The sequence below is a fragment of the Ambystoma mexicanum genome, chromosome 14 (genome assembly GCF_040938575.1).
Source record: "Ambystoma mexicanum isolate Mex_15411 chromosome 14, UKY_AmexF1_1, whole genome shotgun sequence".
Lineage (NCBI taxonomy): Eukaryota > Metazoa > Chordata > Amphibia > Caudata > Ambystomatidae > Ambystoma > Ambystoma mexicanum.
In genome coordinates, this window is record NC_090940.1 from 328086982 (window position 1) to 328105663 (window position 18682).

Here is an 18682-nt window from a genome sequence, read left to right on the forward strand (position 1 = left end):
AAATCTATGCTGCTTTCGTAGATTTAAGACTGGCTTTTGACTCCGTGAACAGAGACTCCTTATGGGAGAAGCTCAACGCATGGAAGTGCCCAGACAACATCATTGAACCCATCAAACTCCTATATGAAAACACCAACATAAGAGTCAGACTATCGAAAGATGGCACCCTAACAGAACAAATTAGAACATGGAATGGTCTGAAACAAGAATGCCCATTGGCCGCCACACTTTTCCACCTCTACATGGCAGATCTTGAAGAAAACATCTACACCCCCCAAATGAATCTGCCAAAAATACATAACACCGCGATACTGTGCATCTTATATGCTGATGACATAGTGCTGCTAGCAAAAACACCCAGAGGACTGCAGATAGCTCTACGAAAACTAGAAGAATATATGAGAAAGAACAAGCTGGAAATTAACACACAAAAAACGAAAATCATGACACTGAAGAAAGAAACAAGAAAAAGTGGAAAAACGCTTTCCTTCCACATAGGAAAAGACAGAGTGGAGCAAGTAAAAACAAAAAAATATCTAGGAGTATGAATATCTCAATCCCCCACTGAAGAAGATTGGATGCAGCTACTAAAAGAGAAGACAGCCTCACTAGCGCGCCAGGCTAAAATACTACACCGAAGATATGGAAGATTTTCCCTCACTCCAATAGTCACTTTCCACAAGCAAAAAGTAACAGCAGTACTAATTTACGGAGCAGAGGCGATGATAAACATCGACAAATCCATATGGACGCAATTGGAAGGAAAATTTTGGAAAAAAGTCCTAAACCTACCAATGTCCCTGCCTGTAACACGCATAAGAGCAGAACTCCCTCTACAATCACTTGAATCCATTGCATTATGGAAGCAACTCGACTTATACGGGAAAATCATGAGCCCAAGCTATGCGCCACCACTTGAAATACTCAGATCCGTTAAAAGGAACAATGCAGAAGACACCCTTGCAATATGGAAAACAGCAATAGAAGCCAAAAGAAAAGAACAAGACATCTCACTGGAAATGCTGCTAGAAAGACCTCAAAAAGCAAAAACCAAAATTAAAGAGAATGATTGGATGAAGACTATACAAGGCAAACTTAAGTACCAACACCATATGCACTGTACTCTCGATTCCAGAAGAATTAACCAGCTACCGGCGTATATGACAATCTTCCCCTCCTCAATAATAAGAGACACGTTCATGAGACTGCGCCTAAACATCCTCCCAACACGAAAAATAATGGCAGTGAGAAAGCAAATCCCCAAAATAAAAATGTACTGTAGATTTTGCTAAAACAAAAAGACAACAGAGACCCTACACCACATAATCATGTTCTGCCCTGCTCTCGATGAAAAAAAGACAGCTATCCAGAGAATGGTTCATGAAAAGGACAAAGGCACTCACTCCGGAAGATCGTTGATGGCAATGATGATAGCAGGAAACGAAAAACAACTGATCTTTGCACTAATATTGTTCTGGAACAACATAATGAACTTAAAACAAACAGGCTAAAGAAACCCAAGCCAAAGCAAAGGTCAAAAGTATAAAAGAAAGTTAATGCCATCAGACAAAACGTCCAGCACAACTCATTAGAAGGCCAATTAGAGTAAAAGGAAACAAGATGAGGTTTGAATGCAAACCAAAGCATTTAATTATTTTTTTTTTTTAAATACAAAAATTAAAAGTTGTGAAAACAGATACCATGCTTTCTCACAGATGAACTGGTGGGGGATAAGGCCATTTGAGTTGATTTGATTTAAATTTTTATTTGTATATAGCTCTAAATCGCCCCTGGGCATTAAAGCACACAAAAAACAAAACAATTAAAGACATACAGAGGAAGGGAACTCAAGTAATAGCGGGGTCTGGAAGGTTTTTAATCTAGACCAGACTGTAAACCCTCAGCTGGCGTTTATGGGTTGCATCTTTGTATGGTGAGCTTCAGTTAAGGAACAATTAATTGGGGTTCAGCAGATCTGTTTTGCCTGATCCGTTCTCCCAGGCCCCCATGAAGCTAGAAATAAAAATATCTGGAAAAACAAAGGTTAATCGGAAGAATCTAAAGACCCGGAAACTGTACAAGGGAGGCCAGCGAGAAAAGCCATAAAGCCCTAAAGAACCAAGCTTCAAAGACCTTATCACAGCCAGGCCTCTGGGTTGAAAAGATTAGCGCTGTACTTACAGCTAAAGTACTGAAGACTCCAGATGCTTTGTTGGTGACATAGCCAACTACAGATGCTATTTAATATATTTGGTATTGAAAAAATTATTTTTTTACAGTATGATTCACTATTTTGCTCACAATTCTTGAACGAAAGCTAGAAATGCTCTCCTAAGTGGCAGAAAAATATGTGTGGCGTGATTGTCAGTATGCAAATTAGGTGAATTTGCATTTTGCCACAAACAAATGGCACACACCAGTGCGTCATATATCATAGCGCCTACAGGGATGAGCATGTCGCTTTGAGATGGGAAAATAATTTGAATATAAATATAGAAGTGAGTTAAATGGTAAAATCTATAACTCAGTAAATATGTGGTTGAAGATAGGGTGAGGTGGAGATGCGCTAGATATTGCAACAATAAGACACACAAATAATATAGTTGATGTTTAATAGTAGCAGAAACAGCCTCTCAAGGCGTATGCAGAGTGACTTTGTTGATAAATCGTGAAGGGGTAAATCGAAAGGCTTTCGGGGATCTCCGTGTTAATTGTCCGCTCGATTCACGAGTAATATACTTACGCGGCCATTACGGCAGGGATTGTTATTTGGATGCGATGTCCGATTGAGTCTCACATCGCCTCCTTCATTTTTGAGGGATTACCCCTTCACGATTTATCAACAAAGTCACTCTGCATACGCCTTGAGAGGCTGTTTCTGCTACTATTAAACATCAACTATATTATTTGTGTGTCTTATTGTTGCAATACCTAGCGCATCTCCACCTCACCCTATCTTCAACCAATTTTCAGTTCCAGCCAGGGTGGTCTGGCTGTGTAGGTGGTAATGCTGCTGATATTTTACAAATTCTTTTGTAAACTTTTATTTCTTTAGAACTTTTATTTCAATCAGTGATTACTAGCGCACAGACCGTATTTGCGAACCCACAGCCTTTCTTCAGTAAATATGTGCGCTATTATTATGACGATTGCATCAATTGATTCATGCCAGAGAGGGGAATCTGGTAAGCAAAGTTGGTGAGGAAATTAGTAAAGTGGTAATATGTGTGGAATTCTTTATATGAGAATGTGGCACTATTTAAGGCAAGAAATCCCTGAGATGGCATCACATCAAATGGGAGGGAAACTGGGTTTAGAAGTTACTCTCCTAAGACTCCCTTCTTCATTAATATGCCCAATGACTGTAGAGGTGCATGTCTACTGTGATGTCTACAGAGAAAAAACACAGCCAACAACCTGTTCTCTTGGTAGGGTTCACACTAAAGAGGGTCTACAACCACGTTTTAGCCCACTGTACCTTTCACAGAGGAGAACTATGCATTTGCATATCAGTCTGGTCCCACCCACCATGGCCGTCCATCACCGAAATGCTAGGCAATTCTCCTCTGAACAAGAGTACCAACAGCAACCCCAGATCCATGTTTCAGCTTTGTTGGACCTCGTCAGTGGGGTGAAGCTGTGCCTCTGTAAGTACAGTGAGCAAGGGGTCCACATCTGGATAATTCTGGGTAATTTAGGGTGAAACTCCAAGTCCCTAAACATATATACAAAGGTCTGGGAGCCCCTCTATCGAGAACGCACACAGACAAATAATCTGTTCTCTGGGTAGGTTTCCACTCTAGAGGATCTACAACCACATTTTAGCTCACTGCACCTTTCACAGAGGAGAAATATCCATTTGTATATCAATCTGGTCCCTCCCACCTGGGCAGTCCAGCAACGAAAAGCTAGTCAATTCTCCTCTAAACAAGGTATCAACAGGAACCCCAAGCACATGTTTCACCCTTCTTGGGCCTCATCAGTGAGGTGAAGCTGTGTCTCTGTAAATACAGTGAGCAAGGGGTCCACATCTGGATTACTGGCTACTGTGGAACTCTGCTTCCATAGTTACACCAAGTATATGGGATACATGTAGTACATGGGAAGTAGACTGTTCCCTTGTAGTTCCATCTGTGCCCATGTGAACTGTGCCTGCTGGTTGCTAATACCAGGCAGACCTCTGCCGTGCTGGTGGCGGCATAGGCTACTAAGGGTGGCACTACCATATATCGCTACCTACTCAATAAACTGATATTGGTTATATTTTCCTAATTTCTAAGTAGGAATTTAGCCCATTTCTGTTGGCAGTAACGTTTTGTGATTGCTTAAAATTTGCTCTGGGTTTGATTCATAAACTCAGTTTGAAAGTGTAAGACCAGAAATTACTACAACGTCAAGCGTTCTAAACAAAGTCTGTGAAGAGACATACGTTCTGGGTCTGTGATACAAAACTTGAACTCTAAAGCCAAAAATAGAAGCAAATTATGAAAATAGATAACACGTTGAAATTAACTGTAATACCATGTTATGTACAGCTGTTTTATATATGTACTGATGTATTTCTAACTACATATTAAGGTTGTACAAAGTCACTGTGGGATTCTGACAGAAGACAAACTTTGTCTGCAGAACAAGTACTACTGCAAAATCACTGTACAGTGAAGCACTTGATGGCAGCCTAGCTAAGTGCCACTTGGCGTATTGTATTCTTTAAAGTAGGAAAAAACTGAAAATATCTGTTATTTTTGTTAAACTTGTTCTAACAGGAAGATCTACAGTTGCCTTGCCTCTGTCAACCTCTCTTGTGTGGTTCCTGTTGCCTTCTATACACAGTCATACGAGTTAATTTCTGTCCTCTAACTTTCAGTATGCGTGTCCCGTGTTAGGAAAAGAACGGAACATAAACACTTCGATGTATTTGAATTAAGAGGTTTCATCTAACCGCAGTAGTCTGTCATGTGTTTCAGCTATCACTGATGACGCTACACTGATATGGCGAAAGAGAGTGTGTGTGTGTAATGGCATCATACCTGCAACTCTCGCCTTGTTTTCCATGAACAGGAAAACTGACTCCCTACTATTACTTCAATTGTACTCTATGACAGGAGGGAACTGGCGAGCTAATCAATAAAGCTTCTGTTCAACTACAATCGCACTTTCTTACACTGGTTAGCTCAAATCTAACTGCATCTTTAGTAGGTGTTTTATTGGTGTTTGACACAAATTACAATTACTTTAAAAGACAATTGGAAATATAAAAGAATAGAACCATCTTAAAGGTTTTGTTAGCCAATTCTTACACTAGGAACTTGAGTAGGCTGTTGGAAACTAACTGAAGGGGTCAACTTTTAACTTTTGGATTTACAGCAATTATATCTACCTCAGTGTGTGGTTGGATCTCGTCACAACTACTTATGTTGTTTTAAATAATTAGGGGAATGCCATCAATGCAATTATAAATGAATATGTTTGATGTGGACCTGGTCGATGAATGATATACTGTGCGATAAGCAATGACACGCTCCGATCTGCATGTCATTTAGATTACAGATTATCGTCCTTTTACCTGGAAATGATGAGATGGTGCATATCCCTTGGGCGTGAACTTAGAATGTCTTCGAGTCAGAATGGAAGATTAATGATCGGATCCCAAACACATTTAAGTTATCTATGCAGAATTGTGGTCTTCCTTGTATATATTAAAACCGGCCCATTCAGGAAGGAGTGATTACTAGTAGAGGTTACTTGAGCAGCAGATCCCAAAACTCAAGGCCCTCAATACTATAAAGGATACTGAAGCCGGAGGCGTTGCTAGGGGTGCTGAGGGGACTATAGCCCGGGCCCGTTGGTTGTAGCCTCAGATAGAAGCTATGGGACTACAATCAAAAGGCTAGCTAGCCCCGAGTCCTGACAGTCCCGACATTCGCAGCCCTGGACCTTTTCCAGACCTAGCAACACCCCTGACTGTAGCACTTCGAATCTGAAGTTGATCCACTTCACAGTTCCTGAGAGAAGAATGGACTCAACAAACTAAGGTAGAACTAAGTTAATCGCATATTTCTAAGATCACATGCACTATTTTCAGAAAAAAAACGATTAAATCATCCGAAATGTGAAGTATACACTGGGCCGCGCTGATAAGTTTGCAAACTACTGAAAACACTGTCGGAGATGCAATAGAAATAACGCGGGTCTTCCACATGTATGGGCTCTAGTCTGAATACCGGTCACGCTTTGGTAATAGATGAAAGCATTGGCACTAAACTATGTGGATTATATATTGAATTTTCCAAAAAGCTTGGGTATTCAGTCACTCCTCTTAAAACGTTATTCTTGCATGAATTCACGTTGAATGAAGTGATTAACTCCCCGCTAGGTGCTGTAACCGGAGTTAATCGCTTCAAAAGAGCTGCGGCTGTCATAAAATGCCTTCACCCACCGCGCCGGCTCAGGAGAGCCCATGAAAGACTCCCGATAGCTGGCGTGGCGGGGGACTAATGGTAGGGCGGGCGGTCCTGCCCTTGGTCCGGCCCTGCTCACAATCCCAATACCATCCCATCCTCGTTCGAAAGTAGAAAAGTTGAGAGATAAGTCTTAGATGAATCTACTGTGTTATGCGTACATCGCATGGAGTTGCTTAGCCTAACGCTCTCAGTGTGTGGGCGGGGTTTGTTTAAGTCTATTTTCTAAGTGTCCTCGGCCGTGTTTCCCAGGCCAGCTCTGCTTGCCCTGCTGCTTGCTTGCTTGCCTGCTGCAGTCAGTTTGCGGAGTGGCAGCAGTTGGTGCTCGGGGTGGGCAGGCGGGAGCCGGGATCGCTTCATTCACATCCTAGGAGAGGGCGGCTGGCACAACACAGGGCATTGGAAGGCAGTGCTGCAGCCCGGATCTCCTCAACCCGCCCGGCGACACTGCCTGAGGCTGCAGCCCCGGAGCAGGGCAGGACTTGCTCGTGAGGCTGGAAGGGAGCAGCGCCCATTCGTGGCATCCCGGAACGGGAGAGCGCTCGGATTGCAACAGTTGAAGGGAGAGACTGAAACAAAGTCGAGAAGGAAGAGTTCTGCGAGCTCCGGTGAGTAGGGCGGGTTGGGTGGCAGCTGGTTGGGAGCTGCCCGCCTTGCAGCGCGGCGGGGGACGCCTCCGGGGAGTTCCTGTCTCCAGAACGTGTCCTGCTGCTCGCTATTCATGGGCAAGGCGTGCGTGCACGGAGAGCTGTGTGTGGCATGCAAACTCCCTCTCTAGAGGGGAACTCCCCCCTTCACGCAGGCATGTTGGCTTTAAAAAAAAAAAAACTTTCTCCAACCTAAAAATACCCCTCGCTGCAGTGCATGTACATTACGCCTCTCCCTCCTGGCTGTGCTCCGATGTGGGCACCATGTGTAACAGGACCCATCGCTGCCCGCAGGGCAAAGCCCCCATCGCCTGTGTGTACATGACACGGGCCATTAAGGAGTGCCGCAACTCTGGGGAGGTGGATAGTGTCCGCAGGGGCAAGCGGCGAAGCGGCTGCTACCCCCCCCCCCCACAGTGCGCACCCCAGCCCCGCACAGAAAGGGCGCAGTCACCCCCAAAGATGGGCCGATGTCGCTCGTAGTTCTGGGCTCTGAAATGCCAGCCACGAGGAGTCTTGGCCGCCACTGGGTCCTGCAATAAGAGGGGCACTGCCCCAATGCATGGGCCTTTTGTGACGGGGCAGGGGTTGAGCGTGGCCGTCTCCCGTCTGGCCATCACAGATGCTGTTTTTAACGCGTGCATCGATCTGAATTGTTGAATTATGTACAAACAAGAAATTCCCCATGATATTGCTTTGCGCCCACTCATGTCCATCGTTTTTAAGTCAAAGTGCGTTTCTTTGATGAAAGGCCGTAATGGGTAAACGGAGCCGCTGTTATGGTAAACCACGTTGTTTGTTTCACTGATATTAATACTGTTCAGCACGCGCCGCTTCGTGTTCAGTGTGAACTGTGCAAAATTGTTGCACTGTAACCGGTAAGAGTGCTCAGTGGGTACATGCGTGTGTGACTGAGTTCGGTGTGCCATAGGCGAGTCTTGCGAGCCCTTTATCCTGGAGGATGAAAAGCGCGTACCCAGTGAATTGTGTTGTTATGTTGTAGACCCGGCTGTAGGCACTGTGATGTGCATGAGTACGCTGACAGGTTATCATGAGTGCCCATTCTCTGCCCACGTGTGCTGACGTGGACCCTGGTCCCGACGGCTCGGGAAGAATGGGGCGTGGGTGTGCCCCACTCCAGGGTACACCCTGATAACCGAGCCACCGGGAGGTGCTGCGGTGTGGCAGGGCTGATGTGGCCCCTGGGAGAGGCAGCTGTCACTGGCCCTGAGTGCGGGCATTCATCGGGCGGGGTTCGGGTACAGAGAGGCTGAGGCACGCTCAGCAGCAGCACGTTATATGTCTGGGGGGAGGGGGGGCATATCCAGTCAGCCATTTGTGATACTGTGGAGTACCGCGTCCAGTACAGTGCGGCCTGTCCCACTCTTGCAGATGCTGTGGTCATCTGCGGCGTCAGGGGTGGGAAGGCCACTGCGGGAGGGGATGACAGGAAAATGCCAGTTAAACGGAGAACACCGTCACAGCAAGACACCGAGTTACACTACAGGCCTGTTAAAGGCCGGTAGGGCTGTTTCGACGTCTGTAGATTTGCCCACAGGCCAGATAATTGCAGCAGCCTCTTGAGTAAATTAAGGGTTGCTCTACTCTTGGCTTCTTGCCCCCCCCCCCCCCTCTGTTTTTGGTTTGCAGCGAGCTGCATGTGGCGCTGGTCTGAGCATTCATCTCCACCGCCGCTTGTATTGTAACTTTTAACTAAGCGCGTAACTGGAATTCTGGGCAAAGCTCGTTTTATAAATACACGCCGACCGCAGACGGAGGGAAGGGGCAGCAGGGGGACTCAGGATCACGAGAGCCAGCTATTTTCACAGCGTGCCTGGCCTCCCATAATACCAGAAGCAGCGGCCAGCGAACTGACTATTCAATTGCTCCCCAAAATGCGATGCCCGTGCTCTTCAGAGTCAATGTGTGTCTTGTGTGGTTTCATGTTTTTGCGCTAGTAGAACTTGATACATATTTAACTTTTTTTGTTACAATTTCAATCACTGCTCAGAATGGGTTGCCTAACCCTCCCCCCCAAAAACCCCACTTACAGCGATGTAAGTAAGACGTCACTGCTCCTCCGTACTTGGATTGCATGGAGGCGGGGTAATTGCACCCTACAGTGCTTGCACGCAGTGTTTCGACTTTCACCATCTGTGTCCATCCCGTTAGTTCGCATAACCTTTGTTGCCAGGCCCGGCAGGCCCAAGTAACGTCCGAGCGTCTGTAGACTGCACACATGTTGATGCTTTACCATGTGACGGGCCCACGCCCGCTGCGGTGCACACACACACAGCCCATGCTCTACACATGTTGAGACGGACGTTCTGCTCTGTGGTCCCACTCTGCGGCATTTTCAGGGCGGGCGCATACTTTTTTTTTTCTAGAATCTGCTTAATTTTCAAAGAATGCTAGCCATTTCCTTCCCGTGCTCTCGGGGCCCGGGTGTTTTCGTAGGCTCAGAACGTGCCTGTGCGCTCTTTGCTATTCTCAAGTTGATAAAGACGCTTTTGTGCCGAGACTTTGCGAATGATTTAAATCGGAGCAGAAACGCCGAGTCCTCTAGGGTCAGATAAAAGGCGCCGCTTTGAAACTGTGCCTGAGGCTCATGCTAAGTGTTTTCGGTCGCTCAAAGCGCCACTTCCAGCCGACGGGTTGCCAGGATGCGACTTGCAAGGCTGGAGTGGTGGGGCAAAGGTACGAGTGTTATGGTTCAAACACGATTTTGGCTCCGTGTGCTTCTCTAAACACAGGCATCGGTACAGAAGCTTCCTAACACCTATACACTCATGAGTGAATCCACTAGTCATGGCATTCCAAAACAGGCTTTGGTGTGAAATCGTGATTTCTTTAAAATTGATAATATCCAGTATGCTCATGTCCTGCTTGAAAGCTGTAACCCGGAAGTGATTGCTGCACTCCCAACTAATGCATTGTGGTCAATTTCAGGTCAGAGAACTTTTCTGATGAGATGCATTCCACATGGCAACCCTGGCACACCCACAGCGTGCAGAGTTGTTGATCTGGAGGCATCACTTGGCTTTGCCTTTGTCACTTGGTTAGGTCATTTACTTTACCTTCATGCCACGTTTTGTAACTTACCTTTGCCTTAGCTGTCTCAGGAGGATAGCTCAGCGGCAGCATGCTCGACTTGGAAACAAGACGACACGGAGCAACACAGGTTCGATCCCTGGGCCCGCGCTTAGAAACCTCTGGGTATTAAGCGCGTTATAACCTATCATATCATTAGCGCCATCGCCTGAGTTGACCTTCTTGCCTGTTAATACAATTATCTTCAGGTGTTTGCCTGACCACACAGCTCTGTATCATACATTCTTATTTTAAATAAAATATTAAGTGGACTATATCTTCCCCCCGGTGGTGCGCACGCTCATGCGGAAGCGCACTGGAAAGTGCTGTTCGCTGAACTCGCTGGCAACGCTGAACAGCTCATTGTGGAAAAATTACAAAGGGTGACTTTTTATCTTATTCTGGCCCACATGGGCTTATACTTGATACAGGATCTAGACAATTAGACATATACATATACCAAAACTTATACTTGGGCCTTTTTTTCAGCTATTGGACAAGTGGCTCCTCTTCCCCCAGGAAGTGGACTATATCTTCCCCTGGTCGCGCGTATCACGCAGGCACATCCGGAAGTGCACTGGCAAGTGCTGTTTGTTGGGTCGTGGGGTTGAGGGGGTTAGCAGTGGTGTTACTTTCCAGGATTCATACAGGCTTGTATAACACATTAAGAAAAAGGGCAGTTTAGGCGAGTACTGCGTGAAATAGATAATATCTCATAGAAGTGAGACCGTGCTGATACATAGTTTGTGACATAATCACCAAAGTAAGGAGAAGAAATGACTAATACTGAATGTTAATGATGGGATAGCCATAATAATGAACAGTGGCGATGAGATGATGGTTCATGTAGATGAGATGGTGCTGGGAAGCCAGTGCTGTGAGAATGTACCCGTTACGGCCTTTGCGTGTGCAGACAAAAATATTGCTGCATGTACCTATTCATTTCGCCATCGCAGAATATGCACTTCTAAAATCATTATACATCCTGCCAGCCTGAAACATTCATCTAAAATGACAAAGTATTATCCCAAAGTGAGTGGGTTAAGTGCAACAGAATTGCTGTTCAAGAAATTGTAAATGATCTGAGCTGTGTGGGTACTAAAATGATTGAAAGGGTATTCAATCCGGTAATTAACAATAATGCTATAGTTATGTATGAAAATATATCTGACCAAACTTGTATAACTGAAACTCAAGACATTGAAATGCATGATACAATCAATCTTACGGATTCTATGAGGGGGGGGGGGGGGGAACAATGCGAGGGTACCAAATGTTGTAACACAATAGATATGCATAGGGAACTAAACATAGTAAAACGGTTCAGGAAAAGACATCCACCGTATAGGTCTTGACAATTGGTGTCATGTGCAGAAAAGTGATCAGAATGATGAAATAACTCCTAATACTAATATGAGTTGCCATTTGACAACTTCCCCAGCGTAAAGTGACTGATATATCTAAAGAACTGATGTCTGTCACTATTAAAATAGTGAATTCAATACTAAGTGAAATATGTCCGGCTCCAACGGTGCATTTATTGGCAGTGCAAACCGACATAGAACAACAAGATACTGAAGAGCCTTATACAGGTGAGACATATTTTAAATAATACACAGGAGTTTCTATTAATGCAAGCATCTCGTCCACAGGTATGTTTGAAGTCTTTGAAAATCTCCTTACTACGATAGTAGAAAGATGTGAGATTGGAAAATAAATTAGATGTTCAGTCTCTACTATGACACAAAAGTATAAATCGCAACAGGAAAATATTGAGAGAACAGAGCACAAACACTCAAACTGAGACCACCAATTTAAACATTGAAGTCAACATGACTAATGATCAAACCAATGACTTGAAGGCATTAAAATCGAAGGCAATAGACATGCAGAAAGACAGGTCTAGGTTGATATCTACACTAAATACTCCAACTCGTGAGATCCTGAGTATCAATTAGGAAATATCATATGATGTAACTGAAAAGATAAATAGAAATATTCACAGTAAAATGCTAAAAACATGGAAAAAAAGCAAAATACAGCAAGCTATTATGTGTCCAACTCGGAATAGGCGAAATAGACAAAATGTGTGTATTAGTGAAAACAACCCTAATCTAGAAATTGTGAATTTGGATACGATGTGTGAGGTTGAAAGATCGATAAACAAAAAGGATAAAAAATGCAGAAGAAAGATGATGCAAGTGATTTTGTAATAGACATACATTCTAGAGTGAGACCACCTAAAGTGTCACTCGAGAGGGGGGTCAAAAAGTATACGATATCCATAGATACTTGCAATCGAAATAATTAAGCCCGGTGATGCAGGAACTAGTATTAGTACAGCTACTAAGAAAAAAAAATCGAATAAGAGTAAACGGAAAGCATGACCTGACTCTGAGTATTGTGTATTCGAAGATGTCCATTCCTTGTTTGTAGATGAGAGCCAACTGACCAATATCCCAAGTACTATAACTAAGACAAATATTGAGGGGGAGGGGTAGATGTTGGATGGTAAATACTGCCTCTCAAACTCACGCAAATGGTCTTTTAAATATTGATGGGAATACGAAAGTTGTGAAAAGTGCACAAAACAAAGAATATGTTGCTTCTAGGAATACTGGGTGTGTAGAAGAAATGAGAGCATTACAAATGAGACCAGTATCATCTACTGAATATCATCCACCGCTCAGTCGTACAGCTGTGTAGTGTATCTTGCACCGAGTAATACCACTATGAGTCATTACCACGAATAATATTAAAACGGTGGATCAAATGGAAGACAGGTTGACCTCGGTTGAAAATATTTGGTTTGCATCTGTGGCAACTCTGGAGTATATCTTCAAACATGAAAATAACCTATGTAGATATGGCTATAGCTGTAAAATTGTAGGATGTCGACTATCAAAAATATGTTATTGGACAGGAAGTTGTAGATGAATAAAGCTTCTCCAAAAACCCTGCAAGAACCATATAAACCATTAAACAAAGTTGACAAGAATATAATCAACAATAGAGATCGTGGTGACGAGTGTGATGCGGTGACAAGATAACTAATGATGAAGAGCATAATATCAGTGATGGCTATTGGCAGTGGCTACCCAAGATCATTAAAGACCATTTTCCTACAAAGCATCAGTGACAATAGAATGATCTGTTAATAAATGCCCACATGTTTAGTAAAATTGCTCTCCAAGAAACATGGATGACGGAGACATGTGAAATCAAAGGTTGCAGCACTCTACAATAAAAGGACGCATTGGTGGACCCAAGGGTGGACTCTTGGTATCTGTCCATCATCCATGGCAGCTTGTCGAATTAATTGGTTCCACTTCTGTAGTGCAGGTGGTTAAAATAGTTTGTGAACCAGATACAAGGTGTGACAGGACCACAGACTGAAGATCTTGAAATTGTGGCTGAATATTTTCCAGTTAGCACAATAACATCTAGTCGGCAGGGTAAGGCTTGGGCTGCACTTCTTTCCTCCCATCATTTCACAATGTTGAATGGTTATAGTAATGGTGATGCTGAAAGAGCTTATACAAGAGTGAGTGGGAAAATTGCATTAACTGTTGACTGTGTTTGTTAATAATGTATCGCTAACTTTGGTAGAAGATAGAGCCGTACCCGCACATGAGGAGAGGGAACATATGCCGCTATTGTGTAAGATTGAAAATATGTGTTACCAAACAAATGGTTGATTGTAATGGTGATATTTTTCTTAATAATGGTGTCAATCGCATACAATGGAACGCAGTACATTTAGAGAACGCAAAAGTTGTAGCAAAAAGATAAATTACCACATGTATATCGAAAAGGTCTGTTTAGACAGGCGAGGCTGGGCTTTCGGCTATTTCCGACTTCCTGACTGTTAAAGAAGTTATACAAAAAAAGAGACCTTACAGGAACTCACATGAGTGCTGGAATCGGATCAGTAACTCAGGCCGACAATATTATCGTAAAATACAATCAGCCAAGAAGCAACTGCATAAAACCGTTGTAGAGGAGTCGAGTATAAATATAGGTCAATTGACATCAGCAGACCTAGCTAAGAATGTCGAGTCTGAAAGTAGAATATCGGCAGTGGTTGAGGGCCCATTGCAGCCAGTGTGAAATTGAAGCTTGGAACCAATTCGCTAACTGTGCACAATATGGTAATCACACAGGTATCTGGAAGGTGATTAGGCAAACTGTCAGGAAGGACCTGCCTATTAATAGTGTGATATGATATGGCATTTGTAACGCACCTATACACAAGTGTTTCAAGGTGCGATGAGGCAAGGAAGGGGGGACAGAGGGTGGACAGAGACCACGATCTTACTAGGCCAAGTGACACTGAGATCACGCAAGTGCAGGGGAGGGAAAAGGTCCATGAGAGAGGGGAGGGGGAAGTGCTGTACATGGGATCAAAACAAGAAGTGCGGCCAGCAGGTGTCAGGTGCAAGGTTAAGTGCAGACAGCAGGTGTCCAAAAGAGAAGGTTGGTGGACTGTAGGGTTACAGATACAGATCCAAGTGCAAGGGTTGCCGGGAGGCAGTGCGGGTGTGCAACTGAGCGCGTAGGGACCTGGGCCCGAAATCGGAGGGTAGCCAGGTGACGAGTATCAGATAGGAAATCAGCAGGGGAGAGGAAGAGAGAAGGCAGAAGCAAAGAGAAAGGGTTTGAGGTGCTTCTGGAACCAGAGATGGTTCCCCTCGATTTTCAGAGAGGCAGGGAGGCTGTCCCAGAGCGAGGCCCCAGCCGAAGAAATGGATCTTCCACCAACTCGTTCCTTGGGAAAGCGATTGACCCTGTGCCCGAAGATATGTGGTGCAACCATGTTGCAACGACATTGGGTGCAGTCGGACCCGTAGGTGTAGCGAATATCGTCGAATTTGAAACTTGGATATGTAAATCATCAGTATCTGATATTGTAAGAATAATTGAGAAGTTGCGTACCTCAAGCTGTTGGTCCTGATGGCACATGCAATATTCTGATAAGACTATCTGCAAAAAAATGGGCCCACGCCCTACATCATCTATTTGTGTATATGGGTTAACATGGCGAGGTTCCATTATCATGGAGAGTCAGTCATATTCTCCCTGCGTATAAAAAGGGACGTTGGAAAAAAATTCATTCAACTACTGCATGCATGCAATGTTAGATATTCCGACTAAAATTTGCTAGAGTTTTCCTAGACTAATTGAACCAATGGATAACGAATAATCATATCCTACCATTAAATCATATTGTTGTCAGGAAAAATTCTGGCACCACACATAATTTACTCATCTTGACATCTGCAATTGAACATGCATGGACAAGACGCCAACTTTCCGTCTATGGTATCTACATAGATTTCAGTGCAGCATTTGACACGGTCACGAGGAACTGGTTATGGGAAAGGTTAACTGCCTGGCATATTCCTCATGGCCTGTTGAATGCGACTATGCTGTTACATAAGGGTACAAGTGTAAGATTATTTGCCTATTATTGGACTACACACCGAACGGGCTCCAAATTATGCTAGACGGTGTTGGTGTTTATGCAAGAGAAAATGGGCTTTGCATACATATTACAAAAACGAAAATCATGTCATTTTTGGTTAAAAGGACTACCCCAAAATTGAAATATATTTGGAAGATAAATAACAAATCTGTTGAAAACTGTACCAGAGTACAAACACTTGGGTGTGATAATTGATGGCAGACTAACATGGAATCGCCATTGGGATGAAACGAAGTGCAAGTGTATTAGGCTTGTGTATACGCTGAGCACTTCTATTGGTAGGAATGGAGGATGCTCAGTATACTATTGATATACTGTACAAGAAGTGTTCCCATCATGTTATATGGTATTGGAGTATGGGGACATAAATTGCTAAAACAATTGGGCAAACTGGAAGCCAAAATATTGCGTGTTCTGTTCAGAATGCCAAAGATGTTATCGGTTGAATATCTACGTTTAGAGTTTGGCCTTAAAAGCATAACATCAGAATTTAATTGCAAGGTAGCGATGGGCAATGAGAAACGGCTTTACCTTGATAATAGCGGTAATCGTGGTCCAATTTTCTCCAGGCAATTAGAAGGATGCATACATTTGCGGATTTTGCGTTCCCTTGGTAAACTACTAACAATCCAAAAAACTTGGTTTGAAAAAAGTACAAATGGACCACATGACAACATGTAAGAGGTGGTTTAAAACAAAAATGGATAGATCGGTGTCGAGGTTGACACAGTACGGTTGGCGTCCAATGTAAACAGTGGGTCCTACATTCAGTACAGAATGATATGAACCCATCTACCAAGATATATCAATGCGTTCCCAAGCAGTATAATAGGCCATCTCTTGCTAAAATTCAATATTTTCAATGTTTTCGAATTTGAGAGTCCAAAAATGGTTTTGTCCAGACCATAGCATTTGTGTCATCTTTGTGGCGAAGATGAGATTGAAACTTTAACACACATTATGATAGACGGTGTGAGCTTAAATGTGATAAGAAATAACTATACAACATCATAACAATATGTTTGAACATGCTGATGCATGCTTTTTGTGAATTATGTTTTTAGAAGGTAATGATTTATATTTTATATATTTTATGGTACAGTTTTATCCGAAATGTAATTAAAATGTAGGTGAATTATCACAGGGGATTTTATAATGAATTGTATCTGCCCCAATATGAATTATGCTTGTAACTGTATTTCACCCGTGAGTACTAAATGTCTGTCTGTATATACAACTTTTAGCTGTAAGTATAGTCATAAAAAAAGAATAATAATAAAGAATAAAGTAAGGGAAAATAAAGTAGACTAAGCAGAGCGGATAGCGTAGTAGACAGAGAACTGGGCCAACTAGGTGGAATATTGTAGTTTGCGGCCATCTCACTTTCAAGGTAGCTGGTATGAAGCAACAGGGTGATAATAGAATGTCAGAGTATGGGATCAACTCATGGGTTGAACACAAGTTGCACAGAAGCATGCAACCGGCATGTCACAGAACTAGGATTGCCGTGGAATCATGTACATTTTCAAAGGTTTTCCATCGTCAATTAGATGCATCTTACCCAAAAAATGAAATATAGTTGACACTGAGATTTAGATGCACTAGCCTACATTGTACTGTAAAGTATGGAGGCAGTGCAGAGTTTTACAGTATCAATACTGTAATCATGCATTATATAACTTACATTTTTTAGGAAAGGAATTGCATGAATATCTTAAAAAAAAAAAATAAATAATAGTTGACACATACTAGTCTTTGTCAGACAGGATATAGTTGGCCTGATAAATAATATCATCCCAATGTACTTCTGGTTTGAAATTATTTGAAAAAGAAAGGAAAAATCTTGCCTAGGACTCTCACACAGGCCTTTGGCACTTAAGAGTGGAGGAGACGATTACTGCTGCACTCTCTCTCCATTAGCCCCTCTTGAACTTGTAGTGAACAGAGAAAAGAGGGTAGAGCGAGCCCTGAGTGCAAGAGACGACTGCAGGATGAGCTGTGTTTTTTAGCAGGGTAACTTAAATAGCTAGCTTTGCGACACAAGTGTCAATTTAATTAGCAAATTGTTATGCAACACTGCTCATTGTATGCCTTGAACAAAAATGCTGCCCTTTATCAAATGGAAAACAAATACATTCCAGCGATTATAGCCTAAAGTGTGGCAAAACACACAATACCACGTGGTAGCTGTTCCTCTGTAGCACCTTTTTGGTTCACAGTAGGGAATGCTGCTCTTTACAATGTTCAGCTAACAATTGACAGATAATGACACATGTTCATATTTTATTGGCCTGTATGAATACGGAACTCATGGCAAGAAAAATAAATGATAAACCTTAGCCAGGCTATTCAGGCAAAATCTACTATTCCCAGCTCACAGCTGTATTTGATGTTCAGTCTTTATTTGCTAGATGGAGGTTTCATCACTGGGCTCATATTTAATTGACTCTTCACGAAGAGCAACTCTTATCAGGACGGTTATTTAAGCTTGGACTCTTTTTGCCACATTGCGTTAATACACCATTAATACACAAACAATATCCACAAGTAGCTACCCGGCCTTTACATAACAAGGGAAGGGGAAGAAAGGCCAAGGAGCACTGCACCTTTTGTTAATTAAATTCAGAAATGGTGCAGTGGGTCAGTTACATAGAAAACAGCAATTTTATTGAGATATCGTAAAAGACACACTAATAAAAACGTAGAAAAGAAAAAAACATAGATAAACGTTTTTATCTAATTGAGACATATTAACATTGGGCATTGTACTATTATAAGGACATATTGATCATCAGTTATCACAACAATGTAACCTTGGTGAGTGACACATACCCAATTGTTTTTTCGGGCCTTTGCCCTCACATTTTTTAATTTAATTAACAAAAAGGTACAGCGCTCTTTGGGCTATCTTCCCCTTCCCTTGGAATGTAAAAGCCGGGTAGCTACTTGTGGAGATTGTTTGTGTATCCTTGTATTCCCGTCCTCATCAACAGAGCCCA

At 43.0% G+C, this 18682-nt stretch overlaps 1 protein-coding gene across 4 annotated transcripts in view; it reads left to right on the forward strand.

Annotated features, from left to right (window-relative positions):
* The window catches only part of FRMD6 (FERM domain containing 6), a 312237-nt gene that overhangs the window by 38866 nt on the left and 254689 nt on the right, over positions 1–18682 (forward strand). For 2 of the 4 annotated variants that reach the window (XM_069637466.1, XM_069637465.1), the window contains exon 1: positions 6744–7069. The exons of 1 other annotated variant lie outside the window; for it this stretch is intronic. The gene's annotated coding sequence lies outside the window, so the exon portion shown is untranslated. Of the gene's footprint in view, positions 1–6743; positions 7070–18682 lie in introns of those variants that run through there. One more of the 4 variants, XM_069637463.1, reaches the window with a different exon arrangement.